General features: G+C 35.2%; 1 protein-coding gene across 1 annotated transcript in view; it reads right to left on the reverse strand.

The window, feature by feature from the left end:
- The window catches only part of ZNF148 (zinc finger protein 148), a gene marked incomplete at its 3' end in the record, with an annotated part of 87,727 nt that extends 81,292 nt beyond the window's left edge, over nucleotides 1-6,435 (reverse strand). Inside the window, exon 1 of the mRNA XM_079704282.1 lies at nucleotides 6,339-6,435. The remainder of the gene's footprint in view (nucleotides 1-6,338) is intronic.
- Between the last annotated feature and the right edge of the window lie 1,766 nt (nucleotides 6,436-8,201).

The raw sequence follows: 8,201 nt of genomic DNA on the forward strand, positions 1-8,201 counted from the left end.
CAAGAAGAAGATACATAGACAAATAAGTGAGCCCCACTTGTATCACACACCTCAACCAGCGTCTGGGCAGAGTAAGCTGGACAGGAAATAAACAAGGCTCTCAAACAAAAAAAGTTAATTTCACTAAGCCCATGGTAAATTGGAAAAGGACAAAGCTACCCTAAGAAAAATGATAAAGAAAAGTATGTTTATTATTGTCCTTGAAGCTCTCTTATACGCACTTACTATCTTTAACTTTCCCTCTTGTAACTCTTACATGATCTATGTCAAAGCTCTTATGTGCTTCTCTGCACACTCAAAAACCCAAACACAGCAAAAGGTCCCATGCTCAAAAGTTAACACAGGTTACTTTCCTTCTCTAATTTCAATATTTTCAGGGAGGATCAGCTGAGTGTAAAGAAAGGAAACTGATGTTATCAATCTGCACTAACATGTGAATATTTAAATGTCTCTTCCTGCTAAACCTTCAAAAAGCCAACTGTTTTTTGACCCAAATGTGTATACAATTAATGGAAATTCAGGAGTTAGGAATATTACACAGGAGAGAGAACGAAAGAAAGAATGCTTAAGTCATGTCACTTACATGAAAGGCTGCTCTGGAAAAAATAAATAAATAAACAACTAATCTGCATTCCCAGGAGCCTCTGTCAAATGGGGAAAAAGAAGGACTAGGTGGAGTAATAAGCAATAAGCCACCCTGAGCTCCTTGTAATGATCCATTATTCTGCAACTGAAGGAAGCTTGGGCAGCTGACAAAGAATATAAAATCGCAGAGCTGTTATGATCCAAGACAGGGCGGACAATGATGTTCTAGAACTAATTCAGCTAAAGGTAAGATGGCACTCCTTCTGGAGTTACCCCGAACAGAGATTGCTAAAAACTAGAACTTAGTAAGAGAGGGAGGGAAGGAAGGGGCCCACTTCAGGCCAATTTCTCTGAAATCCCCCTTTAGCAGATTACTTCAAATGCTGCATTCTTTTCGCCCTTCCAAGTTTCTTTCTTCTCTCATCTCCATCCCTCTGCCAGAGAAGCTAGAAGGTATAGCAAAAGGAATATTGAGGGACCACAATTCAGCTTTCTGCTCCATTCAATTCTCCCTCTCCCACACACACACCCACGATCCTTTCGTACTGAAAAATGTTTGGTTCAGCTTTGTAAAAGTAATCCAAATTGCAGCCGATTAAGAAATCCCTAGTCATTTAAGCCTAATGGCAATGCAGTACTTAAAGAGAATATAAATTATCAGCCATCACTTTCTCCTTCCAGAAAAGACAGTTAACTCTTCTTGTTGGATCTTCTAATTTAATGCTTCTAATCAATTGTGTGCAAGCAATTAGAAACTATGCTTTATAAATTTGTATAAGTTGAAATAGAGTAAATAAGCTTTGAGTCAGGGCTTTTAATAAGGAGTTAAACACATGGGCATTTGAGACAAGTATTTTCTCAGTTGAGGGGACTGTCTGGGCTTGTTTTCAGAAGACAAAGTTAACAGAAGCATAATATATGAACAAGTTGGGCATTACTACTCATTTTTAATCAACTATACAATGCTTACTGTGTTTTTTTATGGGAATTCTACAAATTAAAATGGGAATTCAACTTAAAAATTCTATAAATTATGGGAATTCAACTTAAAAATGCTTACTGAGTTTTTTATGGGAATTCTATGCAATTAATGAGGAAAATGTCTTTCCAAATTTATTAACAGGTTTGAGTCTATATTACAAAATTCAGAGATTATCATAATCTGGAGAAGAAAGACAACTAACATGTGTTGAGGATCTACCAGATGTAAGACACTATGCTGGGCACACTGATATGTTACTTCACTTAATATTTACAGTAACACTCAAGACAGTAATAGTATATCCCCGTTTAACAGATGAAGAAACTGGAGTTTACCCAAAGTCACAAAGCTAGCATGTAAACTGGGATTTGAAAAGACTTACCTGGTTTAATGCACTTTTTACCATACCATATTACCTCCATCTTGAAAAGGCCCTGGACACTAAGAACTCGTTGAACTCATTCTCTTCTCACGCACCCACTCTGAAGCCACCCTGTCACCACTGCTTGGCTTGGTAAAGCAATCCTTAGTTGGCTACTCCCGTCTCATGGCTACCATGGGAGAATTCTGTGTGACACAGAATCCCTTTTCTCCTTCAGCATGCATAGACACCTTCCACAATTCCTAAATTCCACTTCTACCTATTATTCACAGCTCAGTAAATTTCTCCTCGTTCTTTTTCATGGGTTCACATATACCCCCTTAATCCTTCCATTCTTTCTTCAAACCTTTACCAAGTTACTTTAGGAAAATCTCTTTTTCCTTTACTTTCCCATTTTCACTTGGAAATCAAAAAAATAATCCTAAATATGGCTGATAAATGTAGGAGCTATGTTAAAGATATACCTGTATCAAAGAAAAGAGGACTGTAAGTTTTAAAGTGAAAACAGATTTGAAGGCTTGTGCCATAATCCTCTAATATTCTTGAAAGCACCTACCTTCCCCTTCAGAATGTACGTGAATATTGATCTGCCACTTTATCACCTTTAATTAAATCTGCATTCAAGAAATATGTGAAAGGGGCTTCCCTGGTGGCGCAGTGGTTGAGAGTCCGCCTGCCAATGCAGGGGACACGGGTTCGTGCCCCGGTCTGGGAAGATCCCACATGCCGCGGAGCGGCTGGGCCCGTGAGCCATGGCCGCTGAGCCTGCACGTCCGGAGCCTGTGCTCCGCAGCGGGAGAGGCCACAATAGTGAGAGGCCCACATACCACACAAAAAAAAAAAAGAAATATGTGAAAGAAATATATCTCACTTAAAGACACTGCTTTTCTGTTTTATTTACTGAGTTTGGTTGTAATATTATTTTCCATCAACATTTATTGAATAATGTAAAACTTCAACTAAATGAGTCAAAACAGGTTATAGTTGGCAAGCTTAGGAACCTAAACATCATTCTTTTCTATAGAAAGAGTAATTTCCGGGCTTCCCTGGTGGCGCAGTGGTTGGGAGTCCGCCTGCCGATGCAGGGGACACGGGTTCGTGCCCCGGTCTGGGAGGATCCCACATGCCGCGGAGCGGCTGGGCCCGTGAGCCATGGCCGCTGAGCCTGCGCGTCCGGAGCCTGTGCTCCGCAAGGGGAGAGGCCACAACAGTGAGAGGCCCGCCTACCACAAAAAAAAAAAAAAAAAAAAAAAAAGAAAGAGTAATTTCCAACTCAAAGTCTTCTCCCAAATCAATAATACCCTGCCTTGTACCAGAACCCATTCAACCTATAAAGAAACTTCACTCATAGGCAAAAGAGAAGTACTCAAAGGAACCTGAAACAGATTAAAAAAAAACAAAAACAAAAACCTGGATTTCACAAATTACTTCTGATTCAAAGTATTTTCAACAAACTCCTTGCTGTCTGGAGGATGCCAGTTACATTAATTTGGATATTAATATTTCTAACCTATGTAGTCAGTGAGAAATTACACCTTATAAATATCAGCATTAGAAATACAAGTATCAATCAGCCTCAAGATCAAATTGGTACTACAAAGAAACCCATAATCAAAATGGATTTAACAATCTGCCATTTGTCATTCCTCAGAAGTTTTCTATTCCCTCTCATCCTTCAAAATTATAGTTTTGATCTAAGCAAAAACTGCTTCATTTCTAATTTAGAAACAAAATCTAGCTCTTACCTAAGTTTGTTCTACATTCAGAAACCCCTTCAGATACACCTTTGTATAACTACCATTTTGCATCTATAAAGCATATTTTGTAAACTATGTCCTTTGACTTTTAATTGTTACTATTCAAAACATCCTAATAGGAGCATCATTTACAATAATGGCAACTAGACAAAATGGCCTTTTTTATTAGTGCTTGCAACAATGAAGGATGTTTAATAAGAGAATTTACAGACTAAGATAAATCACTTTACACAATATGACAACTAAATAAAAACCTGTGATTTTTTTTAACCACAGAAAAATAATTTATAAATATTTAAGCCAAAGTTAACAGGCATCTCTATATGCCCAATGCCCCGCTCAAATAAAGCAGAATCTAAGCATATTCTCCATTCCAAATACTCATCACCAGTCTTCTCAAACAATGTAACAACAAGAAATTAGTGGTATTTAGAAATGGTAAGACATCAAATTTATGGCAACTGTTTGTTGAGAAACAGCTATATTTTATCTTAAAAAGGAGAGGGAAAGGGAAAAGGTAAAAAAGATCCAAGCAAAACAGAAACCTACATTCTGCTAGATCTAGTTGTTTCATCCATCTCATTTTATGCCAATACCAACAATTCAAACATTCATATTAAAAATACTTACTCTATTAGGAAACTATAAGTTTTCTACAGTTTTGTATAATAAAAGAAACATTAAAAATACTTCTTAAACTTCCCTATACACTAAGCTATTTATAATATGTACTATATAATAACCAAGACTCATTTCAAAACAGAAAAGTGTTAACTATTTAAATCAAAATTTTAATTTTTAAACATTGGATAAATGCTCTCACTTCACAGTACAAACCCTATTTGTGAAGTACAATAAAACTAAAAATGCATTCGTCGCCTTCAATGCCAAAAACACCGAAAATGTCTTATAACCATTTTCTAATAAAGTTAAATTAACAGGCCTAATATAAATACTCGATAAAGTATACAAAATTTACTGAAACTGTTATCTCAAGTCTCAAAAAAAAAGGTACCTAGGTCAATATATGTTGATATTGACATAAAATATGATGGAAAACTGACAACTTATTTCCAACCCTTTAATAAATTCTCTAATAGAAACATACAATATTTGATACTTGTTTCAAAATACAGTATTTACAACAGGCCAAGAACCATATAATGTAATTACAATGAAATATTTTTCATCTACAAAAATATAAAGTATATAATGTCTTTGGGAATAAGTTGTTCTCATGAGATCTAAACATTTAGAATAGATTTTTTAGAGTTAGAAAGAACCAGTTACACATCATTTAGCTTTATGTTAAAAAGATTCTCTCACCCAAGCCCCTCATCCTTGCCTTAAGACTCTAAAACGTTAAACAAACCATTTCAACCTAATGGCAGTGAAACAAAATGAGGAATTATCTCAAAAGTCACCTTTAACTTTTAAGACTTTATTCCACCTTATGACATCAAGACAGCAGTATTGAATCAAAGAACCATGATGACTATTCACAAAACTAAAATTGTCTCAGAACTCAAAACAATTTCCAAAGCACTGTCACAGGCCAAGAGTTAATATGTCTTAAGACAATATTTAAAACTTATATTTTAATGTTAGTCCAAGTAGATACATGGAAAGTAAATCTGACAAACCCTAATGTGACAGACAACTAGCTATCCCCCCAGATTCTGTTCTCTCCTTCTTGCCCAATAATAAAATATTAAGTGAGACACACAATGACCTAGGTAAGACTCATTTTCCAGCCTCCCATGCAGTTGATTGTGGTCATGTAACAGTTAAAGCCAATGGGACATAAGTAGAAATGATATACACAACTCTCCTAAAAGGAAAAGAAAATGTTCTTCCCTTTTCCCTCTTTCTATTGGCAGACATGATGGTAACCCTCTTGGACCACAAGATAGAAGCCACATGTTAAGAATAGCAAAGCAAGACAAAGAAGCCTAGGTTATGATGACTCTGGAGCGTCCAAACAATCCTGATATTGTTTATATGGACTTTTCAAATAAATATAAATGTATTTCTACATTTTTAAGCACCTGTCACAGTAGACAAGTCTAAATTTTAACTAATATACTTAATATAAATGATTATTAAAATTATCTACATGTCTGCTTCCTTATATTAGCATAGGCAAACATACAATATGTACAAAGGTACAGTAACATATGCTTTTTCACATTTAAAAAATTATATGCCAAACACCATTAAATTTGATTAATAGGTCTAATTTTCCCACATATGAAAACAGTTTCCCTGGAAACCCTGGAAAATTTAATGTGGCTATGTATGCATTTATGACAGGTGAGTGGAAAATGCAATTAACCCTGCTGAAGAAAAGGGTTAAAGAAGGAAAAACCTTCCCACTTAAATTTCACCTAAGATTACATAATAAGCTACACATATTCTCTTGGGCTAAACTTAAAACCCAAAGCTATATCATTACTCATCAATTTTCTCTTAACACTGTTTTCTCAAGAAAAATATTAAATCCTAAGTTTCTTCCAGATATAAATACTAAACTATTATACAAACTTAACATGAAATTCTAGCAGCCAAAAAAAGGTTTCATATTTGAAAATTTTACTTATTCATGATTATGAAAAATAAGTATTGAAGTTACCTGAGACTAACGGAAAAATGAAGACTTCAAGGAAGGGAATGCTGTAGAGTTGAAAAAGAAATCATGGTTGAGTTTCTACCTTTCGTAGGCTTCAGAGACCCTCAATACCACTTCAATCATTTATGCCATCCAATTCCTACAAAAAAAAATAATAATAAAACACAACAAACAAAACACATTACTTATGGAAACACAAATACTGTACAAATATAACATGGACAAACTGGTATGCATAATGAAGTGATCACTCTTTGTAAATAGTAAGCTATGCCTGAATAACCAGTGCAATGACTTCTTTTTAAATCTGAAACTGGGAAAATACAATAGTGATAAGTAGTAACTGTGAAATAACCCTGGCCTTATAAAGAATAATTTGCCTAGATCTGGAGTGTACAACTTCAGAGACATGGGATATTGAAGGAAATTCAGAAGGTTACAGACCTACACGTTTACAAAAGAGAAATCAGTGATTAAAAACTCACTTAATAACACTATTTTTATCTGCTTTGCAAAGGCTATGAAGTGAAGAGAGAAGCAAACACAATTCTAGGCCTTAAAAATAACAAACAGAACTAGTCCTGTAACAGAATGTACATGTATTCACAGTAGAAAGGTTTACAGTTGTAAAATCATACTAAATACCTACAGAAATATGATCACCAAGGTCATTTTGACTAGAAAAGCTGACAAAAATGGGAATAATCATAGGGAGACTATGTTCCATACCCCAAAAAATTAAAATGAAAAACATAAGCTATACACAAGAAGAAAGTTTCCTGTCAGTGAATATTTCTGAACACAGTAACAGACTAAAGAATTTATGGAGTTTCCTACCATAGAGGTTTTTTAAAATACTGCATTCCTACCTATTAAGAATAATTTGTATTTACTCCTCCACAGAAAGCTTGGAGACCAGATGATATGACACATCTTATGATTTTGTATCAGTTTTTACAGTGGTGCAAAGGCAATAAGAATAGTCTTTCTCACCTAAAATATACCAGTAATAAGTCCATCTTTGTACTTCAGAAAGTATAATACATTCACTTTTTAAAACATTTCAACACTGTATCCATATTTTTAAAAAGTTTAAATTCTGATGGAACTATTTACCCCTCAGTATCCTTTCATTTCAGAATTTTCCTTCATATTCACACATGTCTACTTTTGCAGATGAACTCTTGCTCAAAAAAAACATTTTTTTTCACTAGGATTGTATCATATATAAATAAATAGCAAAATGACAACAGTAACAATAACCTGGGCAGGCAGGGAGGGGGGAGTCACAATCTGAAATTACTCCAATATGTTATCTAAAGTGCCCAGTTTTCAACAACAAATTATAAGGTGTACCAAAAAAAAAGGAAAGAAAGAAAAGAAAAATGTGACCCACATTAATGAAAAATAGCAATCACAACAGTTTCTGAGCATCCCCAGATGTTGGTTTAAGCAAAGATTTCAAAACATCTATTATAGACATGTTAAAAAAGAACCCATCTTTAACTTTTTTTTTTTTTTCATTTTTTTATTAGTTTCTGCTTTATAACAAAGTGAATCAGTCATACATATACATCTGTTCCCACATCCCCTCCCTCATGCATCTCCCTCCCTCCCACCCTCCCCATCCCACCCCTCCAGGCGGTCACAAAGCACCGAGCTGATCTCCCTGTGCTCTGCGGCTGCTTCCCACTATCTATCTACCTTACGTTTGGTAGTGTATATATGTCCATGCCTCTCTTTCCCTTTGTCACAGCTTACCCTTCCCCTTCCCCATATCCTCAAGTCCATTCTCAAGTAGGTCTGTGTCTTTATTCCCGTTTTACCCCTAGGTTCTTCATGACATTTTTTTTTTTTTTTAAATTC

The sequence above is a fragment of the Hyperoodon ampullatus genome, assembly GCF_949752795.1.
Source record: "Hyperoodon ampullatus genome assembly, chromosome: 5".
In the NCBI taxonomy this organism is placed as follows: Eukaryota; Metazoa; Chordata; class Mammalia; order Artiodactyla; family Ziphiidae; genus Hyperoodon; species Hyperoodon ampullatus.